This window comes from Balaenoptera musculus, chromosome X (assembly GCF_009873245.2).
Source record: "Balaenoptera musculus isolate JJ_BM4_2016_0621 chromosome X, mBalMus1.pri.v3, whole genome shotgun sequence".
Taxonomy (NCBI): domain Eukaryota; kingdom Metazoa; phylum Chordata; class Mammalia; order Artiodactyla; family Balaenopteridae; genus Balaenoptera; species Balaenoptera musculus.
In genome coordinates, this window is record NC_045806.1 from 97,536,067 (window position 1) to 97,561,691 (window position 25,625).

At 38.2% G+C, this 25,625-nt stretch overlaps 1 long non-coding RNA gene across 1 annotated transcript in view; it reads left to right on the top strand.

Annotated features, from left to right (window-relative positions):
- Nucleotides 1-25,474, top strand: part of LOC118888670 — a 165,762-nt gene extending 140,288 nt beyond the window's left edge. The window contains exon 5 of the long non-coding RNA XR_005018343.1: nucleotides 25,400-25,474. This is a non-coding gene — a long non-coding RNA (uncharacterized LOC118888670). The remainder of the gene's footprint in view (nucleotides 1-25,399) is intronic.
- Nucleotides 25,475-25,625: the final 151 nt, after the last annotated feature.

The following is a 25,625-nucleotide window of genomic DNA, read 5'->3' on the forward strand; positions in this document are numbered from 1 at the left end:
AATGTATTTTTTAAAAAGCTTACTGCAGGAAGTGATGAAGATGGTGGAGTAGGAAGACCCTTAGCACACCTCCTCCCATGGGCACATCAAAATTACAACTATATACAGAGCAACTATTGATGAGAAAGACCAGAATACTAGTAGAAAATATCTTTTACAACTAAAGATATAAAGAAGGAACCACATTGAGATGGGTAGGAGGAGCAGAGATGTGATATAGTCATGACCTGTACCCCTGAGTGGGTGACCCACAAATGGGAGGATAATTACAATTGCAGAGGTTCTACCCAAGGAGCAAGAGGCCTGAGCCCAACATTGGGATCTCCAGCCCAGGGGTCCTGTACCAGGAAGACAAGCCCCCAGAACATTTGGCTTTGAAGCCCAGTGGGACTTGCTTTCAGGAGAGCCAGAGGGCTGTGGAAAATAGAGACTCCACTCTTAAAGGGTGCACACAGAACCTCACATGCTCCAGGACCCAGGGCAGAAGCAGTAATTTTTTTTTTTTAAACTTTATTGGAGTATAATTGCTTTACAATGGTGTGTTACTTTCTGCTTTATAACAAAGTGAATCAGCTATGCATACACATATATCCCCATATCCCCTCCCTCTTGCATCTCCCTCCCACCCTCCCTATCCCATCCCTCTAGGTGGTCACAAAGCACCAAGCTAATCTCCCTGTGCTATGCAACTGCTTCCCACTAGCTATCTATTTTACATTTGGTAGTGTATATATGTCCATGCCAGTCTCTCACTTTGTCCCAGCTTACCCTTCCCCCCCTCCCATGTCCTCAAGTCCATTCTCTACATCTGAGTTTTTATTCCTGTCCTGCCCCTAGGTTCTAAAGAACCATTTTTTTTTTTTTTTTTAGATTCCATATATATGTGTTAGCATACGGTATTTGTTTTTCCCTTTCTGACTTACTTCACTCTGTATGACAGACTCTAGGTCCATCCACCTCACTACAAATAACTCGATTTGTTTCTTTTTATGGCTGAGTAATATTCCATTGTATATATGTGCCACAGCTTCTTTATCCATTCATCTGTCGATGGACACTTAGGTTGCTTCCATGTCCTGGCTATTGTAAATAGAGCTGCAATGAACATTTTGCTACATGACTCTTTTTGAGTTATGGTTTTCTCTGGGTATATGCCCAGTAGTGAGATTGCTGGGTCTTATGGTAGTTCTATTTTTAGTTTTTTAAGGAACCTCCATACTGTTCTCCATAGTGGCTGTATCAATTTACATTCCCACCAACAGTGCAAGAGGGTTCCCTTTTCTCCACACCCTCTCCAGCATTTATTGTATGTAGATTTTTTGATGATGGCCATTCTGACTGGTGTGAGGTGATACCTCATTGTAGTTTTGATTTGCATTTCTCTAATGATTAGTGATGTTGAGCATCCTTTCATGTGTTTGTTGGCAATCTGTATATCTTCTTTGGAGAAATGTCTATTTAGGTCTTCTGCCCATTTTTGGATTGGGTTGTTTGTTTTTTTGCTATTGAGCTGCATGAGCTGCTTGTAAATTTTGGAGATTAATCCTTTGTCAATTGCTTCATTTGCAAATATTTTCTCCCATTCTGAGGGTTGTCTTTTGGTCTTATTTATGGTTTCCTTTGCTGTGCAAAAGCTTTTAAGTTTCATTAGGTCCCATTTGTTTATTTTTGTTTTTATTTCCATTTCTCTAGGAGGTGGGTCTTTTCTCCATTGTATATTCTTGCCTCCTTTATCAAAGATAAGGTGACTATATGTGCATGGGTTTATCTCTGGGCTTTCTATCCTGTTCCATTTATCTATATTTCTGTTTTTGTGCAAGTACCATACTGTCTTGATTACTGTAGCTTTGTAGTATAGTCTGAAGTCAGGGAGCCTGATTCCTCCAGCTCCATTTTTCTTTCTCAAGAAAGAAAAAATTGCTTTGGCTATTTGGGGTCTCTTGTGTTTCCATACAAATTACGAAATTTTTTGTTCTAGTTCTGTGAAAAATGCCATTGGTAGTTTGATAGGGATTGCATTGAATCTGTAGATTGCTTTGGGTAGTATAGTCATTTTCACAATGTTGATTCTTCTAATCCAAGAACATTGTATATCTCTCCATCTGTTTGTATCATCTTTAATTACTTTCATCAGTGTCTTATAGTTTTCTGCATACAGGTCTTTTCTCTCCTTAGGTAGGTTTATTCCTAGGTATTTTATTCTTTTTGTTGCAATGGTAAATGGGAGTGTTTCCTTAATTTCTCTTTCAGATTTTTCATCATTAGTGTATAGGAATGCAAGAGATTTCTGTGCATTAATTTTGTATCCAGAAGCAGTAATTTGAAAGGAGCCTAGGTCAGACCCACCTGCTGATCTTGAAAATCCTCCCAGAGAGACAGGAGGCAACTGGAGCTCACCCTGGGGACATAGAACCTGGCAGCAGCCATTTTTGGGAGCTTGTTCTACCACGTGGACACTGGTGCTGGCAGGCATCATTTTGGAATCCTCCCTCTAGCTTATTAGTGTTGGCACCCAGCCCCACCCACCCTCCTGTAGACAGCAGTCCTGGGACAGCTCAGGCCAAGCAAGTAGCTGGGTATGGACACAGCCTCACGCACCAGCAGGCCAGTCACCTTAATACCCCTTGAGCCCACATCCACCCCTGAAGCCAGAGACCCCAGGACCCAGCTCTGCCCACCAGAGAGGAGTATACTGCTGCCTGGCACTAGCCCTGGGATCAGCCTCACCCATCAGTTGGGCATGCACGAGCCTCAGGACCACCTGATTCCCCAGCTCTGCCCACCAGCAGCCTGACACCAATGTTGAGGACCCAAGGGCCCTGCAGCCAGAGACCCTGGGACCTGGATCTACCCACCAGCAGGCCAACACTAGATTCGGAACCCCTGGCCCTGCAGCCACCCAACCTGGAACCTGTCTCTGGTCACCAATGGACCAGCACTTGCCCTGGTACCCCTGGGGCTCTGCAGCCAGCTGTCTCATTACTTGGTCCTGTCCACCAGTGGCTGGCAGCCTCTGCACAAGGTAGGGCCTGGCAACCAACCATACTTAGGGCCAGCCAAGTCTACCATATCTCACAGAGTAGTCAGCTCGCCACAACAGAAGGACCCACAGAGCCCACATAAGGGACACCCCTAGAGCATATAGCTCTGGTGACCAGAGGGGTGCACTGCTGGGATGCATAGAACATCTCCTACAAATTGCCACTTCTCCAAGGTTGGGAAATATAACCAACCTACCAAATAAATAGAAATAAAAACAGCAAATTAGGCAAAATGAGGCAACAGAGGAATATGTTCTAAACGAAGGAACAAAATAAAACCCCAGAGGAAGAACTTAGTGAAGTAGAGATAAGCAATCTATGCAGTAAAGAGCTCAAGATAATGAACATAAAGATGCTCAAAGAACTCAGGAGAAGATTGGATGAAAATTGTGAGAAGTTAGAAGTTTTTAACAAAGAGAAAATATACAGAAGAACCAAGCAGAGAATACAATTACTGAAATTTTAAAATACATTAGAAGGAATCAGCAGTAGATTAGATGATACAGAGGAATGGATCAAGGAGATGGAAGACAGAGTAGTGGAAATCACTGAAGCTGAACAGAAAAAAGAAAAAAGGATGAAAAGAAATTAGGACAGTTTAAGAGACCTCAGGGACAACATCAAGTGTATAGCATTCACATTATAGGGGGTCTCAGAAGGAGAAGAGGGAAAGGTGCAGAGAACATATTTGAAGCCATAATAGCTGAAAACTTCCATGTAAAATATGATGTCAAAAACAGTAATTGTAGGGGAGGGGAATACAAATACAGGGTTGTAGTTAAAATGCATTTGAAATTAAGAGATCAACAACTTAAAATAATCACACACACACATGGTAACCACATACCAAAATCTATAATGGATAGACAAAAAAGAGAACAGAATCCAAACACAACACATTTGATAGTCATGAATCACAAGGGAAGAGAGCAACAGAATAAGAAAGGAACAGAAAAGAAATACAATAACAACCATAAGACAATGAACAAGTAGCAATAAATACATACCTATCAATAATTACTTTAAAAGTAACTGGACTAAATGCTCCAACAAAAAGACATAGAGTGGCTGAACGGATACCAAAAAAAAAGGCCCATGTATACGCTGCCTACAAGAGACTCACTTCAGATCTAAAGACACACTGAAAGAGAGAGGATGGAAAAAGTTATTCCATGCATATGGAAATGAAAACAAAGCTGGGGTAGCAATAATTATATCAGATGAAATACACTTTGTTTTTTTATTATAAGTTTTTTTTGTATAAATTTACTTATTTATTTATTTTTGGCTGCATTGGGTCTTCGTTGCTGCACGTGGGCTTTCTCTAGGTGCGGCAAGCGGAGGCTACTGTTCGTTGTAGCATGCGGGTTTCTCATTGCAGTGGCTTCTCTTGTTGCGGAGCACAGGCTCTAGGTGTGCAGGCTTCAGTAGTTGCGGCACGTGGGCTCAGTAGTTGTGGCTCACAGGCTCTAGAGCGCAGGCTCAGTAGTTGTGGAGCATGGGCTTAGTTGCTCCGCAGCATGTGCAGGAATTGAAGCTGTGTCCCCTGCATTGGCAGGTGGATTCTTAACCACTGCACCACCAGGGAAGTCCCTGAAATACACTTTAAAACTAAGAATATTATGTAATATTCAAGGGATCAATCTAAGTAGAAGATATAACAATTGTAAATATGTAAGCACCCGACATAGAAGCACCTAAGTACATAAAGCAAATATTAACAGACATAAAGGGAGAAACTGACAGTAACACAAAGTTACTAATAGTAGAGGACTTTATCATCCCACTTACAGCAATGGATAGATCATCCAGACAGAAAATCAATAAGGACACACTGGCCTTAAATGGCATATTAGAGTTAATGAACTTAATAAATATATATAGAACATTCCATCCAAAAACAGCAGAATATACATTCCTTTCAAGTGCATATGGAACATTCCCCAGGATATATCACATGCTAGGCCATAAAATAAGTCTCGGCAAATTTAGAAAATTGAAATCATATGCAGCATTTCTCCTGACCACGTGCTATAAGACTATAAATCAACTAAAAGGAAAAAACTGCAAAAACACAAACACATGGAGGCTAAACAATATATTGGGTTGGACAAAAAGTTTGTTTGGGTTTTTCCATAACATTTTAAACCTGAACAAACTTTTTGGTCAACCCAGCACTACTAAAACAACTAATGGATCACTGAAGAAATTGAAGAATAAAGTGAAAAATACCTGGAGACAAATGAAATTGAAAAGACATGATCCAAAATCTATGGGATACAGCAAAAGCTGTGCTAAGAAGAAAGTTTATAGTGATACAAGCCTACCTCAGGAAAGAAGAAAAATCTCAAATAAACAACCTAACCTTACACTTAAAGGAACTAGAAAAAGAAGAGCAAGCAAACCCAAAATTGGTAGAAGGAAAGAAATCATAAAGATCAGAGCAGAAATAAATAAAATAAAGACTGAGAAAATAATACAAAAGATCAATGAAAGTAAGAGCTGGTTCTATGAAAAGACAAAAAAAAAATTGATAAACCTTTAGCCAGACTCATCAAGAAAAAAGAGAGAGGGCCCAAACCAATAAAATCACAGACAACTGATACCACAGACATACTGTGAACAGTTATTCACAAATAAAATGGACAACCTAGAAGAAATGGACAAGTTCCTAGAAATGTACAATATCCCATGACTGAATCAGGAAGAAATAGAAAATTTGGGCAGACCAATTTTGAGTAGTGAAATTGAATCAGAAATAAAACATCTCCCAACAAACAAAATTCCAGGACCAGACAGTTTCAAAGGGGAATTCTGCCAAACATTTAGAAAAGAGTTAACATCTACCCTCCTCAAACTATGCCAAAAAATTGCAGAGGAAAGAATGCTTCTGAACTCATTCTATGAGGCCAACATCACCCTGATACCAAAACCAGACAAAAATATCACAAAAAAAGAAAATTCCAGGCCAATTTTACTGATGAACACAGATGCAAAAATTCTCAACAAAATATTAGCAAACTAAATTCAACAATACATTAAAAGGGTCACATACCATAATCAAGTGGGATTTCACCTAGGGATGAAAGGATAGTTCAATATCTGCACATTAATCAATGTGATAAACCACATTAACAAATTGAAGAACAAAAATCATATGATCATCTCAGTAGATGCAGAAAAAGCTTTTGACAAAATTCAACATCCATTTATGAGAAAAACTCTCAACATAGTGGGTATAGAGGGAACATACATAAACATAATAAAGGCCACATATGACAAGCCCACAGCTAACATACTCAGTGGTGAAAAGCTGAAAGCATTTCCTCTAAGATCAAGAACAAGGCAAGGATGCCCACTCTTGTCACTCCTATTCAACATAGTATTGGAAGTCCTAGCCACAGCTATTAGACAAGAAAAAGAAGTAAAAGTATTCCGAATTGGAAAGGACAAGATGCATGATACTATACATATCATGTACTACTAGAACATATCAATGAATACAGAAATGTTGCAGGATAAAAAATTAATATACAGAAATTTGTTGCATTTCTATACACTAACAATGAACTAGCAGGAAGTGAAATTAAGAAACCAATCCTGTTTAAAATCACATGAAAAAGAATAAAATACCTTTGAATAAATCTAAGGAAGTAAAAGATCTATACTTGGAAACCCATAAGACACTGATAAAAGAAATTGAGGATGGAAAGATATACCTTTTTCATGGATTGGAAGAATTAATACTGTTAAAATGACCATACTACCCAAGGCAATCTACAGATTCAATGCCATCCCTATTAAAAGACCAATGGCATTTTTCACAGAACTGAAACAAATAATTCTAAAATTTGTATGGAAACATAAAAGACCCCAAATAGCCAAAAGAATCTTGAGAAAGAACAAAGCTGGAGGTATCACACTCCCTGATTTCAAACTGTACTACAAACTACAGTAATCAAAACAATATGGTACTGGCCCAGAAACAGAAACGTAGATTAATGGAGCAGAATAGAGAGCTGAGAAATTAATCCACACTTACATGGGAAATTAATCTGTGACAAAGGAGGCAAGAACATACAATGAGGAAAAGACAGCCTCTTCAGTAAATGGTGTTGGGAAAACTGGGCAGCTATGTGCAAAATAATCAAACTGGATTACTCTCACACCATGCACAAATATAAATTAAAAATGGATTAAAGGCTTGAATGCAAGACCTGAAGCCACAAAACTTCTGGAAGAAAACATAGGCAGTAAACTCTTCGACATCGGTCTTAGTAATATTTTTCTGGATATGTCTCCTCAGGAAAGGGAAACAAAAGCAAAAATAAACAAATGTGACTACCTCAACTAAAAAGCTTTTGCACAGCAAAGAAAACTAACAAAACAAAACACCCATCTATTGAATTGGAGAAGATATTTTCAAACAATGTATCTGATAAAGGGTTAATATCCAAAATATACAAATAATTCATACAGCTCAATATCAAAAACCCCAAACAACCAGAATAAAAGATGGACAGAGGAGCTGAATAGACATTTTTCCTAAGAAGACATACAGATGGACAATAGGAACCTGAAATTCTGTTCAATATCACTAACCATCAGGAAATGCAAATCAAAACCACAGTGAGATATCACTTAACACCTGTCAGAATGGCTATTATCAAAAAGACAACAAATAACAAGTGTTGGCGAGGATATTGAGAAAAGGGAACCCTCGTGTACTGTTGGTGAGAATGTAAATTGGTGCAGCTACTATGGAAAACAGTGTGAAGATTCTTCAAAAATTTAAAAATAGTAGTACCATATGATTCAGCAATTCCACTCCTGGATATTTATCTGAAGAGAACAAAAACAGTAATTTGAAAAGATATACGCATCCCTATGTTCATTGCACCATTACAATAGCCAAGATCTGGAAGCAACCTAAGTGCCCATCAGTGGATGAATGGATAAAGAAGATGTAGTATATATATAAAATGGAATATTACTCAGCCATAATAAAGAATGAAATAATGCCATTTGCAGCTACATGGATGGACCTAGAGATTACCATACTAAGTGCAGTAAGTCAGAAAGAGAAAGAAAAATACTGTATGATTTCACTTATATGTGGAATCTAAAAAACAAAATAAATGAACAAACATGAAAAAACAGAAACAGTTATAGATGTAGAGAACAAACTGGTGGTTGCCAGAGGGAACGAAGTGTCTGGGAGGAAAGAAAGTGGTGAGGGAGATTAAGAGGTACAAGCTTCCGGTTACAAAATAAATGTCATGGGTATGAAATGTAACAGTGTGGGGAATATAATCAATAACTATGTAATATCTTTGTATGGTGACATTGTAACTAGACTTATCTTGGTGATCATTTTGAAATTTCGAATCACTGTGTTGTATAACAGAAACTAACATAGTGTTATATGTCAACTACACTTTAAAAACAAACAAACTCATAGAAAAAGAGATCATATTTGTGGTTACCAGAGTCAGGATGTGGAGGGAGGGGGAATTGGATGAAGGTAGTCAAAAGGTACAAACTCCCAGTTATAAGATAAACAAGTACTGGAGATGTAATGTACAGCATGATAAATATAATTAACACTGCTGTGTGTTATATATGGAAGTTGTTAAGAGAGTAAATCCTGAGTTCCCATCACAAGGAAAAAATATTTTTTCTATTTCTCTAATCTTGTATTTATATGAGATGATGGATATTCACTAAACTTACTATGGTAATCCTTTCATGATGTATGTAAGCCAAATCTTTATGCTGTATACCTTAAGCTTATATCGTGCTGGAGAGTCAAGAAAGGAGCTGGAGAAAGGAATTTTTCAACATATATATATATAGCATCCTGGTAGAACCCCCACATGACCTGTATAAGAAATTGAAATCCTGCCCAGGTTTTCAGATTGGCCTCTGGGTAGCAAACAAATGAAGCAGAGTAGAATAGCTTTTCAAGGCCTGTGAAAACCAAACTGTCATTTGAAACTTAGCCCACAAAAGTGGGCTATAACCGGAGGGCTAAATCTAAACTGCTTGCTAGAATATAAGACGTAAATATGATCTGGACACTCAGAACATAACACCTGCATGTCCAGGATACAATCATAAATCACTTATCACATGAAGCACCAGAAAAACCTTGAATGAAAAAATACAATTAACAGATGCCAACACGCACATGAAGCAAATTAATTTGCTCTTTCTAATCAAGTATCTGTTCAAATGTCATCTCAAAGAAGCCTTCCCTGATCACCTATAATCAGTAGCACCCTAGTTGTCACTCTAACCACTCAATCTGCTTTGTTTTTCTCAAACTCATCTAATATTATGTGTCCACTTGTTTTGTGTATTTCTCCCCAATAGTTTTAATTGTTCAGGGATCAGGGGATTTTTTTTGTTCACATAGTACATTTTTTTTTTTTTTAAATTAATTAATTTATTTATTTTTGGCTGTGTTGGGTCTTCGCCTCTGTGTGAGGGCTTTCTCTAGTTGTGGCAAGTGGGGGCCACTCTTCATCGCGGTGCGCGGGCCTCTCACTGTCGCGGCCTCTCTTGTTGCGGAGCACAGGCTCCAGACGCGCAGGCTCAGTAGTTGTGGCTCACGGGCCCAGTCGCTCCGTGGCATGTGGGATCCTCCCAGACCAGGGCTCGAACCTGTGTCCCCTGCATTGGCAGGCAGATTCTCAACCACTGCGCCACCAGGGAAGCCCCACATAGTACATTTTGATAAGAAACAATACATTTCCATAAGAAACAAAAAGCTTAGGTACCTATGATTTTCTTGATAGGCAAACACTCTTAATAGTGTTAATCTTTTCTCTGGGAGAATGATTGGGCAAATGAGAGGCATAGACATTCTTCCATGCATTTTCGCTTCATTTGGAATGTTGCAAAAAGAAACTGCTCTGCGGCATTCCAGAGGATATTGTGGAGGCCCAAGACTGAAGCCTTAGTTGCTACCGGGTAGCAAGACTGCTTGGCTACCAGGTAGTCAGTGCTTTTAAGGAAGTGCAAAGAAGTACTTCTAATGGAATATTCTACTTTAAGTATGCATTGAGTTGTTTTTGGTAGGCAGACAAATTGTGTTTCCTTTAGAACATATAGTGTCAGCTCAACTGCCGATGATAGGCCCAGCCTAGATGCTAAATGAGATAGGACATCATTTGCCTGTGGGCCATCACACTAACAAATCTCCGTCAAATTCTTAAGGATGAGATGAGTCAAAAAGCCACAGAGTCCTTCTAAAGTAGAAATCAATAAATTTGGACTGGACCACAAGTAAACATCTGGATATGAAACCAAAAATATAGAGAAAAAATTTATGATCAATAAAGTCCCAAGTAGACAGTAGAAGGCCCATACTCAAGAGCAGATTCTGTACCAACAGAGCATAGTGTTAAAGAAAATGTATTCTGACACTTGTTAAAATGGTGAGGAAGACTATTCAAAATTATTGCAATTAGAGTATTGCAATAGGGGAGAGAGAGAGTGGGCTCATCTCTGACTATAAGAAGGACACATGGGAATAGCCAAGGAGAAGGGTGAGAGGATCAGTGGATAGAAAATTACTAAGAGGCGGTATCAAAGGTAGGGGCATTCTTGCTAAACAGACCTAACAGGATTCTTGCTAATGGCAGGCCAAGGACTTATACATCAAATGTGGGGGATGAGGAATTTGATCAGATATCAAGTGTGGGGGGATTCTCTCTAAACTGACTTAGCAGGATTCTTGCTAAAATTGGGCTGGGCAGGCCAAAGACAGGACTGGGGCCAAGGTCAAGGCATAGTTGAAAAGAGGGCTCAGAGGAACCTGACTAAGTTTGGTCAAGGAGAGAGTCTTTGTCAGTAACTCCCTTCATTTTGAGAGCCTGCTGAAGTTAGTTCTTAGGTCATAAGGAAATGATCAAAGGTAGGAACCCCAGAAGATAAAGTATTCTTCCATTGGCCTGCACACAGTGGTCAGTGCATTTGTGAAATAGAGGGTAATGCACATTGTCCATCAATAGTAGGAACAAACTGAGAGACATGGTAAATAAACAAGGGGTTGACTTGCAGAAGAAGAAAGACTTCCGTGATAAAACGGGTAGCAGTGGAAGGTGTGAAAGGGGATGGAAAAGCAACTGTGGGGCAAATAATAAACTACAGGTGGTCACAACCTCTAATATGATGTCATGCATAGAGAAGCAGGCTTGAATAAGTCAGAAATAAAAATTGTGACAATGCCTGTGATAAGTGGAATCATTGGTCCCAATGCACTATACTGCCATCTGTAATCGTAATTCACAGAGTGCATAGAGTCCCCAGATTGAGGAGGTTGATTAAAGTTAGGGCCCAGCATTAACCTCCTGCCCCACCCCAACCCCTACCACCAGTTGAAGGTGGGTGGGTTTTGTGAGATTTCCTGTGTCAACCTGAAATGCAGAAAGGAGCTGCCTGGCTAGGACAAAACACCTCAGTGTCCTCATTGTCTTCTTCCCACTTGATCATGGTGTATGATCCTTTTAACGTATTGCTGGATTTGGTTTGCTAATATTTTGTTGAGAATTTTTGCATCTATGTTCATCAGTGATACTGGCCTGTAAATTTTTTTCGTGTGATATCTTTGTCTGGTTTTGGTATCAGGGTGATGCTGGTCTCATAGAATGAGTTTGGAAGTGGTCCTTCCTCTTGTTTTTTGGGAAGAGTTTGAGAAAGATTGGTATTCATTTTCCTTTAAATGTTTGGTAGAATTCACCAGTAAAACCATTTGGTCCTGGACTTATATTCATTGGGAGGTTTTTGATTACTGACCTGACTCAATCTCCTTACTAGTAAATAGTCTGTTCAGATTTTCTATTTCTTCATGATTCAGTCTTAGAAGGTTGTATGTTTATAGGAATTTGTCCATTTCTTCTAGCTTGTCCAATTTGTTGGTGTATAATTGTAGTCTTTTATGATCTTTTGTATTTCTCTGTTATTGGTTGTAACATCTCTTTCATTTCTGATTTTATTTATTTGAGTCCTCTCTCTGTTTTTCTTGGTGAGTATAGGTAAATGTTTTAAATTTTGTTTATCTTTTAAAAAACTAGCTCTTGGTTTCATTGATCTTTTCTATTACCTTTTTAGTCTCTTTTAGTTCTGCTCTGATCTTTGTTTCCTTCTACTAACTTTGGGCTTACTTTCCTTCTTCTTCTAGGTCCTTGAGGTATAAAGTTAGGTTGTTCATTTGAGACCTTTCTTGTCTCTTTAGGTAGATGTTTATCACTAAGAACTTCCCTCTTAAAACTGCTTTTGCTGCATCCAATAAGTTTTGGTATGTTGTATTTCCATTTTCATTTGTCTCAAGATATTTTTTGACTTCTCTTTTGTTTCTTCTTTGATCCATTGGTTGTTCAGTAGCATGTTGTTTAATCTCCATATATTTGTGAGTTTTCCAGTTTTCTTCTCATAACTGATTTCTAGTTTTATACCATTGTGGTCATAAAAGATGCTTAATATAATTTCAGTTTTCTTAAATTAATTAAGACTTTTTTTTGTGGCCCAACATATGATCTATCTTGGAGAATGTTCCATGTGTGCATGAGAAGAATGTGTATTATGTTGCTTTTGGATGGATTGTCTGTATATGTCTTTTAAGTCCATCTGGTCTAATGTGTGGTTTAAGACCAATGTTTCCTTATTGGTTTTCTGTCTGAATGATTTATCCATTGATTAAAGTGGGGTATTAAAGTCCCATACTATGATTATATTGTTTTCTATTTCTCCTTTTAGGTCTGGTAATATTTGCTTTATATATTTAGGTGCTCCTGTACTGTGTGCATCAGCTATTATTTCTTTAAATAAGCTCTCTAGGGACTTCCCTGGTGTTCCAGTGGTTAAGAATCCACCTTCGAATGCAGGGGACGTGGGTTCGATCCCTGGTCAGGGAACTAAGATCCCACATGCTGCAGGGCAACTAAGCCCACATGCTCTAGAGCCCACACGCTACAACTAGAGAGCCTGTGCACCACAACAAAGAGACCACGTGCTGCAATGAAAGATCCCGAATTCCACAATGAAGATCCCATGTGCCACAACTAAGACCCGATGCAGCCAAATAAATAAATATTAAAAAAAAAAAAGCTCTCTACCCTTTCTCCCTTTCTTCTTCTCAGATTCCAGTGATGCATATATTTCTGTTTATGGTATCCCATAAGTCCCATATGTTTATTTCTTTCATTTTCATTCATTTTTCTTTTTGCTTCTCTGATTGAATAAGTTCAATTGACCTGTCTTCTAGATCACTGATTCTCTCTTCTGCTTGTTCAAGTCTGGTGTCAAAGCTCTCTATTGAATTCTTTAGATCAGTCATTGTATTCATCAGTTCCTAAATTTCTGTTTCTTTTTAAGGTTTTCTATCTCTTTGTTGAACTTCTCATTTTATTCTTGTGTTGTTTTCCTGATATAGGCATACCTTGTTTTATTGCGCTTTACTTTATTGTGCTTTGCAGATGTGACATTTTTAACAAATTGAAGGTTTGTGGCAACCTTGAGCTGTCAGATGATGGTTAGCATTTTTTTTTAGCAATAAGGTATTTTTAAATTAAGGTAGATACATTTTTTTAGACATAATGCTGTAACACATTTAATAGACTATAGTATTGTGTAAACATTTATATGCACTGGGAGACCAAAAAATTTGTGTGCCTTACTTTATTGCAATATTTGGTTTATTGCAGTGGCCTAGAGCTGAACCCACAATATCTCTAAAGTATGCCTGTATTGTTGGGGGTTTTTTTTAAATTAATTAATTTATTTAATTTATTTATTTTGGCTGTGTTGGGTCTTCGTTGCTGCGCGTGGGCTTTCTCTAATTGCGGCAAGCAGGGGCTACTCTTCATTACAGTGCCTGGGCTTCTCATTGCGGTGGCTTCTCTTGCTGCAGAGCACGGGCTCTAGGCACGTGGGCTTCAGTAGTTGCAGCATGTGGGCTCAGTAGTTGTGGCTCACAGGCTCTAGAGCACAGGCTCAGTAGTTGTGGCGCACAGGCTTAGTTGGTCCGCGGCACGTGGGATCTTCCTGGACCAGGGATCGAACCCGTGTTCCCTGCACTGGCAGGCGGATTCTCAACCACTGCGCCACCAGGGAAGCCCCTGCCTGTATTGTTAAATTGCTCATTTGTGTTCTCTTGTACCTCCCTGAGCATCTTTAGAATAATTATTTTGAATTGTTTGTCAGGCAATTCCTGTATCTCCATTTCTTTGGGGCCAGTTACTGGAGGTTAACTGCATTCTTTTGGTGGAGACATGTTTTCCTGATCCTTTGTCATCCCTGTAGCCTTGTGTAGGTGTCTGTGCATTTGAAGAAGCAGTCACCTCTTCCAGACTTTATGGACTGACTTCCATAAGTGAAGCCTTTCACCTTTGGGTGGGGTATGATGGAGCATGCTGTGACCCCTGGTCTAGTAATGTAGGGCACCAAGTGAAGTGGTGTGTTTTGTCACCAGCTCTGTTAAGACATGATGTCTCTGGCCCAGGATGCTGTGTTCTACTGCATCAACAACTGTGTGATCCTTGGTGAGTACTCTGGGGTCCACAGTGGCTTCAAGGGCAGTTGTCTTCAGCAGTACCTCCAGTTCTGGTGGCCAGAGACCATGGCAGGCAATGGTAGTGGCTGGATCCAGTATTTTGCACACACTCAGCTGTGGGAGCCAGCTACATGTGCCTATGCAGTGACAGGGTCCAGTTGCAGACACCCATGTAGTGATAGGGGTAAGGGCAGTTGTCTAGAATTGTGGCCAACCATGGCCATGGGCTTACTGGCAGCTATGGAGGCCCTGGATTTCGGCATGCTCTCTTGATGCTGCACACTTTCTCCTGGGTGTGCACACTACAGGGGAGGTCTTGATAGGGGTTGGGCTGTGGGTGTGCAGGAGCACAGCTGGAGGGGTTAGCTACAGGTGCGTATGGTGGTGCGGGCCCTTGACAGAGGCAGGGCTTGATCTGGGCCCACAAGCAGCTGTGGGGGCCCTGGCTGTTGGTGTGCTTTCCCATGGCTGCAAATTTTCCCTGTAGGTGTGCGTGCTGCAGTGGAGGTCAACAATGGGGTTAGGCTGGTGGCATGAAGCACACAGCTGAAGGGGATAGCCCAGTCATGGGTACAGCAGTGGGAGTCAGCCAGGGGGGTCTAGGTTGGTGTCTTGCCCTTGCATAGCCCTAGAGGCCTGAGCTGGCTATTGGTGCAGGTCCCAGGCTCTCACAGGAGTGGAAGAATTCAGGCAGCTGGTGTCTTATGCTTGGACAGCTGGTGATTCTTGGGATGGCTACTGGTGCAGTTTCCAACTCTGGCAGGGGTAGTGGTGGAGGGAGTCAGGTGGTTGGTGTCAGCAAATGCAAAAATCTGTGGGGTGAAAGCTGGTGAAATCTGCAGGGCATCTGTACTGTCTGTGCTGACTGTTGACTTCAACAGCAGTGAAATCCTCTGAATTTGTCTGTATTGCAGCTCTCTGTACCACAATGGCTCTTGCTACATTTCTGCTAATATTAGCCCTTGCTTTTCTTCTTTGTTCCTCACTGGCTCTATAAGTCTCAGATATGCTGATCTGGGTGGGGTGAAATCAAAGTGGGACCTTCACACCCTGCCCCAAGAGGCTGGAGAAGCTGGTCGCTTACCCCACTCTTCCTTTCCTGGTGAGGGGAACTCTTTCTAGCTGGGAAGATCCTTCTTGATGGTGAACAATTCCACTTGGGGGAATGGGATGATGCAGTCATAATGAGGTTGTCTTCCTTCTTTTCTTGTGCAATTATTCTCAGGTTTTTTTGTTCCACTCTGTTGTTAACATTTCCTAATGGACTCTGGAGGTTTCCCAGAGCTGTTTTTGTTCATGCATAGTTGTCCAATAATTGATCTTTATAGGGGGACATGGAGGCTGGGTTCTCCTATGTCTCCATTTTGGGCTCTTCTCCTAATTTGTATATATGTTTAACCATCCTTACCTTCCAGGGAGAAATCCTACTTGTTCTTGGAGTACAAATTTTTTAGTGTCCAGTTGAATTTAGTTTGCTAGTATTTTGAGGATAATTTTTGCATCTGTATTCATCAGAGATGTTGGCCTGCAAGTTTTCTTTTCTTTGGTGTCTTCATCTGGCTTTGGTATTAGGGTGATGCTGACCTTATAGAATGAGTTCAGAAGTGTTCTTTCTTCTATTTTTTGCAAGAGTTTAAGATGAATTGATATTAATTCTTCTTTAAATGTTTGGTAAAATTTACCCATAAAAAAGTCATGTAATCCTGGCCTTTTCTTTTTTGGGAGACTTTTGATTACTTCTTCAGTCTCCTTATTTGTTTTTGTTCTTTTCAGTCTTGGGAGGTGTATGTCTCCAAGAATCCCTCCATTTCTTCTAGGTTGTGCAATTTGTTGATGTGTAATTTTTCATCATTTTTGTAATTTTTCATATGATGCTTTTTATTTTTGTTTAATCAGTTGTAATGACTCTTTCATTTTTGATCTTATTCTTTTGAGTCTCCTCTCTTTTATTCTTAGTCTAGCTAATGGTTTGTCAGTTTTGTTTATCAAACACAAAACCCAACTCTTTCAAAAAACTAACTCTTAGTTTCATCAATTTTTAAATTGTTTCTCTAATCTCTATTTTATTTATTTCTGCTCTATCCTCTATTATTTCCTTCTTTCTGCTAATTTTGCATTTAGATTCTTTGCTTTCTCTAGCTCTAATTAGGTTATTTCAGATCCTCTTTTTAAATGTATGACAATGCTATAATATTCCCTCTTAGTACTGCTTTTGCTGGGTCCCATAAGTTTCGGTATGTTTTGTTTTTGTTTATCTTCAGATATTTTCTAATTTTCTTTTTGATTTCTTCTTTTCTCCTTTGGTTGTTCAGGATTGTGTTGTTTAATGTCCATGTATTTTTAAATTTTCCCATTTTCTTTCTTTTATTTATTTCCATTTTCATTCCATTTTTATCAGCAGAGATAATTTGAATGATTTCAATCTTCTTAAATTTGTTAGGACTTGTTTTCTGACCTAGCATGCAATCTATCCTGGAGAATGTTTCATGTGCACTTGACAAAAATTGAGTATTCTGCTGCTGTTGGCAGAAATGTTCTTTATATATTGTTAGCTCCATTTGGTCTATAGTGTTGTTCAGTGCTGCTGTTTCCTTTTTTATATTCTGTCTGGATGATCTATCCATTATAGACAGTGGGGTATTGAAGTCTTCTACCTACTATTACTGTATTTATGTCAATTTCTCTCTTCAGGTCTTCAGTGTTTGCTTTATATTCTTGGGTGATTTCATGTTGAGTGCATATATATTTATAATTTTTATATGTTTCTGTTGAATTGATCCTTTTATCATTATATAATGACCTTCTTTTTCTCTTGTTACTGTTTTTGACTTAGTCTATTTTATTTATGTAAGTATGGCCATCCCTGTTCTCTTTCAGTTATCATTTACATGGGCTATCTTTCTCCACCCCTTCACTTTCCCTTCCATGTGTCCTTAAATCTAAAGTGAGTCTATCATAGTCAGCACATTGTTGGGTCTCTTTTCAGTCCACTCAGACATTCTGTGTCTTTTGATTGGGGAGTTTAGTTCATTCACATTTATTTTATTATTTTTTTGATATACTCATTTAAGAAAAATAAGGTAACATTGATTGCTAACATTATATAAGTTTCATGTGTACAGCATTATATTTCTACTTCTGTATACCCTACCACATGCTCACCACCAAAATTTTATTTTCTGTCCATCACCATACAGTTCATCCCCTTTATCCATTTCACCCTTCCCCTCTGGGAACCACCACTCTGTTCCCTGTATCTATGTGTTTGTTTTGTTTTGGTTTGGCTTGTTCATTTATTTTGTTTATTAGTTTTCATATTCCAGATATGAGTAAAATCATACGGTATTTGTCTTTCTCCATCTGACTTATTTCACTTAGCATAATACCCTCAAGGTCCATCTGTGTTGTCACAAATGGCAATATTTCATCTTTTTTATGGCTGAGCAGTATTCCATTGTGTATTTATAACACATCATCTTTATCCATTCATCTGCTGATGGACACTTAAGTTATTGTAAATAATGCCATGATGAACATGGGGGTGCAGATATCTTTTCAGATTAGTGTTTTCATATTCTTTGGATAAATACCCAGAAGTGGGATAGTTGGATCATATGGTAGTTCTATTCTAAAATTTTTGAGGACTCTCCATACTTTTTTTGTTTTTTTTTTTTTTTTTTTTTTTTTTTGCCTCACCAATAGCTTACTCCTTTTTATTGCCGAGTAGTATTCCATTATATGAATATTCCAGACTTTCACCCCTTGAAGGACATGTGGGTTGTCTCTTTTTCTTTCTCTCTTGCTATTACAACTAAGGCTGCTATGGACATTTATGTACAGATTCTTCTGTGAACATAAATTTTCATTTTTTCTGGGATAAATGCCCTGGAGTATAGTTGCTGGGCTGTATGATAGGCGCATATTTAGTAACTGACAAACTCTTTTCCAGATCCATACTGTTTTCCATAGTGGCTGCACCAATTTATATTCCCACAAACAGTGTACAAGTGTTCCCCTTTCTTTACATCCTTGTCAACACTTTTGTTATTTCCTGCCTTTTTATAATAGCCATTCTGACGGGTGTGAAGTGATATCTCATTGTGGTTTTGATTTGCACTTCCCTAATAGTGATGTTGACCATGTTTTCACATGCTTCTTGGCCATCAGTATGTCTTTTGGGGAAAATGTTTATTCAGATCTTCTGCCTATTTTAAAATCAGGTTGGTTATTTTTTTTGTTGTTGAGTTTTATGTGTTCTTTATATAATTTGGATATTAACCCCTTATTGGATATATCATTGGCAAATATCTTCTATTTGATAACTTGTTTTTTAGCTTTATTGGTTTCCTTTGCTGTGTAGAAGCTTTTTAGTTTGATGTAATCCCATTTGTTTATTTTTGCTTTTGTTTCTCTTCCTTGAGGAGACATATCTAGAAAGATATTGTTAAGACTGTTGTCAAAGGGAGTAGTGCCTATGTTTTCTCCTAGGAGTTTTATGGTTTCAGGTCTTACATTAAAGTCTTTAATTTATTTTGAATTTGTTTTTGTGCATGGTGTGAGAGAATAGTCCAGTTTGATTGTTTTGCATGTCGCTGTCCAGTTTTCCTATCACCATTTACTGATGAAACTATCCTTTCTCCATTGTATGTTCTTTGCTCCTTTGCTGTAAGTTAATTGTCCAGCTCTTTCTTTTTTCTCAGAATTGCTTTGGCTATTTATGGTCTTTTGTGGTTCATATAAAATTTAGAATTTTTTGTTCTATTTTGTGAAAAACATCCTTTGTGTTTTGACAGGGATTGCATTGAATCTGTAGATTGCTTTAAGTAATAAGGACATTTTGTAGTTTGCTGAGCTTCCTTAAAACTACTGTTTTATATTTCTCATTAGGCAATTTATAGATCTGTTTCATTGATCTGTGTGTCTGTTTTTCTGCCAGTACCATGCTGTTTTGGTTACTATGGCTTTGTAGTATAGGTTGAAATAAGGGCGTGTGATACCTCCAGCTTTTTCTTTTTTCTCAGAATTGCTTTGGCTATTTGTGGTCTTTTGTGGTTACATATAAAATTTAGAATTTTTGTTCTGTATTGTGAAAAACGTCCTTGGTGTTTTGACAGAGATTGCATTGAAGCTGTAGATTGCTTTAAGTAATAAGGACATTTTGACAATGTTACTTCTTCTAATCCATTAGCATTTATTTGTGTCGTCTTCAATTTCTTTCAACAATGTGTTATAGTTTTCAGTGTATAGGTCTTTCACCTCCTAAATTTATTCCTAGGTATTTTATTCTTTTTTGTTGCAATTGTAAATGGAATTGTTTCCTTAATTTCTCTTTCTGCTAGCTCATTGTTAGTATATATAAATGCAGCAGATTTTTGTATATTGATTTTGTATCTGACAACTTTACTGTATTCATTTATTATTTCAAGGAGTTTTTTGGTGGAGTCTTTAGGGCTTTCTATAGATAAAATCATGTCAGTTGCAAATAGTGACAGTTTTACACATTCCTTTCCAATTCGGATTCCCTTTATTTCTTTTTCTTGCCTGATTGCTCTGGCTAGGACTTCCAATATTATGTTGACCAAGAGTGATGAGAGTGGGCATCCTTGTCTTTTTCCAGATCTTGGAAGGATAGTTCTCAATTTTTCACCATTATGATGTTAGCTGTGGGTTGGTCATTTGTTGTGAAGTTCATGGGCTCTGACACTGCAGATGTGGGGGGCAGGGGCCCTGGTTGTGGTTCCTCAGTGGCTGGAGGGACAGGGTCCTAGGCCCCACTGCTACTGCTGCCCAGTTACCTGTGGCTACAGGTGCTGGTGTGGTTGGGTGGCTGGAGTCATGTGTGCTGCCTTCCCTGGTGCTACTGGGTTCTCTGAAGGTATGGGCTCTGCTGCTGTGGTTAGAGAACTAGGACTGCAGGCTCCATCTCTGCTGTTCCTTCAGTTCTACTTCCTCCATGTGTTCCAATCCACCCACATTTAGATGTACAGATGTGTGGAATTTTCTGACATCCTGTTGTTTTGGGCGCAAGCACCTTTTTTGAGTTGTGGATGTTTTACTTGTTGTAGACTGAAGGAGAGGGAAAAGGTAGTTTCTCACTCTGCCATGTTTCCGACCCCATTCACATTTAGAGTGTTTATTGATAGGTAAGGACTTACCATTGCCATTTTGTTAATTGTTTCTGTCTCTTTTGTACTTTTCTTCTTCCTGTCTTATTCTCTGTTGTCTTTCTTTGTGGTTTGGTGATTTTTCCAGTATTAGGCACTTTGATTCTTTTCTCTTCATCTTGTGTATTTACGTACTTTTTTTGGGTGGTAACCAGAAGGTTCACATCAACCATTTTTAGTTTTAAGCTGATAAAACTGAACTTCAATTGTGTACAGAAACTCTACCATATATTTCCCCCTCATACTTTACATAATTGATGTCAAATTTTACTTCTTTCTATATTGTGTTTTTATTAACAAATTTCTGTGCTTATAATTCTTACTACATTTGTCTTTTAATTTATATACTAGTGTTAAAAAAGATTTATGCTATTACACTATTGTAGTATTAAATATTCTGAGTTTGTCTTCGTATTTACCTCTAGCAGTGGAATTTATACTTTCATATGCTTTTGGGTTGTTGATCAACATCTTTTCATTTCAATTTGAACTCTCTTTAGCAATTCTTGCAACACAGGGCTAGTAGTGAAAAACTACCTCAGTTTTTGTCTTGGAAAGTCTTTATCACTCTTTCATTCTTAAAGGACAGTTTTGCCAGGTACAGTGTTATTGGTTGGTAGTTTTTTTCTTTCAGTAATTTGAATATACCATCCCACTCTCTCCTGTCCTTCAAGGTTCCTTCTGAGAAATTCACTCATAGTCTCTTGGGGACTCCCTTGTATATAAGTCACTTTTCTCTTGCTGCTTTCAAAATTCTCTCATTGTCTTTGCCTTTTTATAATTTGTCAATGTAGACTTCTTTACACCTATGTCAAGACTTTTGGGCTTCATGAGTCTTGGTGTCCATTTCCCTCTATAGACTTGGGTTGTTTTCAGCCATTATTTCTTTAAATAAGCTTTCTGTCCATTTGTCTCTCTCCACCTTCTGGTACTCCCTTAATGCATATATTCATTCTTTTGATTGTGCCTCATAGGTCACATATGCTTTCTTGTCTTTTTTTTTTTCCTTCTTTTTTCTTTTTGTTCCTCCATCTGGCTAACTTCAAATGACCAGGCTTAGATTTTACTGATTTTTTCTTCTGTTTGATCAAGTCTGTTGTTGAAGTTCTCTATTAAATTTTTCAGTTCAATCATTGCATTCTTCAGCTCCAGGATATCTTTTTAGTTCTTTTTTATCATTTCTGTTTCTTTATTCAATTTCTCATTTTGTTTTTATATTGTTCTCCTAATTTTGTTTAACTGTATATCCATGTCCCCTTGTAGTTTGCTAAGCTCCCTTAAAAGTACTGTTTTATATTTCTCATTAGGCAATTCATAGATCTACATTTCTTTGGGTCAAGTTACTGGAAAATTATTGTGTTCCCTTGGTGGTGTCATGTTACCTTGATTTTTCGTTTTCCTTGAAGTGTTGCATGATCATTGTTTGTGTGTGGATTTAAATGTTAAACTTATCCAAAAACACTCTTACAGAAACACTCAGAATAATGTTGACCAACTATCTGGGCACCCTGTGTCCCAGTGAAGTTGACACATAAAATTAACCATAGCAATGCTGCAACTGGTAATGTTAATATTTATAAGGAAGACATTGATGGCAATAATAAATATGATGGTGATTATGATGACATTAATAAAGATGAATTTGGTAAGAATTGTTATGTTGAAGATAATGGTGATGAAGATGATGTTGAGAATGGAGATGTCGAAGATAGCGATGATAATAAGGGAGATGATGATAGTGTTGATGATGATGGTGATGCTGATGTTGGTGATGATGTTGATGATTATGGTGATGATTAAGATACTAAAGGTGTTTATGAAAATGATGGTTAAAGTGAAGTTGGTAATGATAGTGATAGGTGATAGTCATGGTGATGATGGTGAGATGGAGGAGGATGAGATTGTGAGAATAGTGAGGGTGATAGTAGTTATAATTATGTTGATGATTATGGTTATGATGAAAGTGAGAAGTATTTTTAGGAGGATATAAGGGAAAATATAAATTAAGTATAAGAGGTTTGATTCTCTCTGTTGAAAATCAGGAAAGAGACTTCTTTCTTGTCCCTTTATTTTTCCGAATTTCTTTCTTTGTCCTTTTCAAATGTATGTAAACCTATTTAATGCCTAAATAAGCTGCTCATCAGTCTCCCAACTCAGGAAAGTTTTGTCAAGGACATGGGAGCCATTATGTAGATACAAAGAACAGATTAGTGGTTACCAGAGGGGAAAGGGTAGGGGGAGAAGGTGAAATGGGTAAAGGGGACCAACTGTATGGTGACAGATGGAAATTAAATTTTTGGGGGTTAGCACACTGTAATATACACAAAAGTAGAAATATAATGTTGTACACATGAAACTTACATGATATTATAAACCAGTATTACCTCAACAAAAATAAATTTTTAGAAAAGGACATGAGAGCCATCCTTTAAGTGTAATCATCAGGGAAGTTAGCATCCAATACTCCTGTGTCCTGGGAGGAGATAAGCCTAACTTATTACTTGACTTCCAATAGCAAAACCTACCTAAAGGGCTTCCCTGGTGGCACAGTGGTTGAGAGTCTGCCTGCCAGTGTAGGGGACATGGGTTCGAGCCCTGGTCTGGGAGGATCCCACATGCCGCGGAGCAGCTAGGCCCGTGAGCCACAATTACTGAGCCTGCGCATCTGGAGCCTGTCACGATAGTGAGAGGCCCGCGCATCGTGATGAAGAGTGGCCCCCGCTTGCCGCAACTGGAGAAAGCCCTCGCACAGGAACTAAGACCCAACACAGCCATAAATAAATAAATAAATAAATAAATAAAATTTTAAAAAAAAAATTTCTTTAAAAAAATAAAAAATTAAAAAAAAAAACCTACCTAAAGTAATGGGTTGTATTCACTTAGCTATATAGGAAAGTGAGATTTCTTTCTGTCTTTGCAATCCCTTTAGTGGATTGTGTCATGATATCCATCACATTTTGGTTTAATGCTTATTCAGTAATAAAATTGTTTTCATTCTCACATACCTTTGCGGAGAGGTTTTTATGGGTTGGAAGGAGATTTTTTGTTTTAAATTATATTTACCCAACAGTTTTGTTGATGAGGATGGCATTGTCTTGCAGTTCCTCAGCTGAGCAGACCAGCTGAAGGTTGATCACCACACAACAGTCAGATAAAAGAACCAGAATTATAAAAAGTTTCCTTTATAGCTCTCTGCTCTTTTAGAATACTAATCAGTTGAACAATCCTTTCCAAATTCAAGATTTTATTATCAAATAAGCATGGGTAATATGAGCTCTGAAATCCAGTCAGGCTCACTATATTGTTGGAAAATATTGGAAGACAGAAATGTTACCTGCAGATCTTTCTGTTAAAAGTGTAATATCTGTCTATCATGTTTTGGATGGGTATATAAGAATATAGTATTGCAGTTGCTTGAGGGTGATTCTTTTGATTTGGATAGAGTAACATGTTTTCTGGAGTTCTTAGGCCTCATCCCACACAAATGAATTAGTGATATTTATGGGGTAAATAGTAGCCTAAGAAAACTTAAAAACCATTTTGGATTTTCAGAAACAGGATTGAGAAAAATAGAAGCTGAATTGTGTGAATTAAAGGCACTTTCCCTTGCAGGAATACCTCCTCTTCTTTGCTTTTCTCATTCCCTCTGCTTCCCAACATTTCTTTATGCCTCTCTGACTCAAACTTACTCCAGGGAAAGGGAAGGTGATAATCATTTAGACAAGTGATTTCCTTCATCAGTACATTTCCCTGAGAAGAAGGATGAGGGCACAATTTCTTTAGCTAGTAATGAATTACCTGCCTTATTTGAAGACAAATGTTTATATGTCTCATGGATTAGCCCTGAGTCTACTTCATGTCTTATCTCAGATTACACCTCCAAGAGTCCTTTATCACATGATAAAGGGACATGATCTGGAAATAACTGAGAACTTGGATAAATAACTTTGCACCCATATGAAGGCAACAGGATGGAGAGTAGCTTTGCTGGTTACATGGAAAAAGGCAAAAAACGGAAGGTGTTAAGCTGATGAAACAGACCAAAATGCTATATAATTTATATTTTTCTTATCAATGTGACAAAAATGAGCTCTTCCTATTTTTTTTTATACTGTTCTTGTTCATTTATAGTAATATAGGAGAGAATTAGTTACAGTGCCACACTGTGTTCTCAGAAATCATGGAGTGATAAATATTACAGAATTCATAGGGATGAGTTTTGGAATGTGGAGTCCCTTCCTGCAGGGTCCTCTTCCTCCACCTTCTTCAGATGAAGTGGGTTTTCATTTCCCATTCTTCTTAGATTCTGACAGAATCGTTTGACATTTCTCAGGCCCCTTTTTCCCCAGCGATTTGTAGAAATCCCTACAATTGTATTGTGGCCAATCAGGCAAGCTATTGGCTTTTCTATATTTTTTGTACCTAGCTATCTTACTGAGTTCCTCCATTCTTTTTTTTTTGTAAGGAAACTTATTTTATTTATTCATCTATTTATTTATTTTATCATTCCACGTTTTTAAAATTTTTATTTTTTTATTGAAGTATGGTTGATTTACAGTGTTTACAATGTTGTGTTAGTTTCAGGTGTACAGTACCTTGATTCAGATAGATATAGATATCAATATATTCTTTTTCAGATTCTTTTCCCTATAAGCCCTTGCTATTTGGATTGGCAGCAAAGCTGATGGCATTGAGAAGCTACCCCAGACTCCCAGGTAATTCACATACCTTTCTTGCCAACTGATAGTACTCATTTCAAGGCTTTTCCCTGGGACCCAGGAGTTTGCAGAAGTACTCCACAGTGTTTACAGCCCCATGCATAGTGTTGTGTACTGGCTGCTGCCTAGAATTATGCAACTGGTA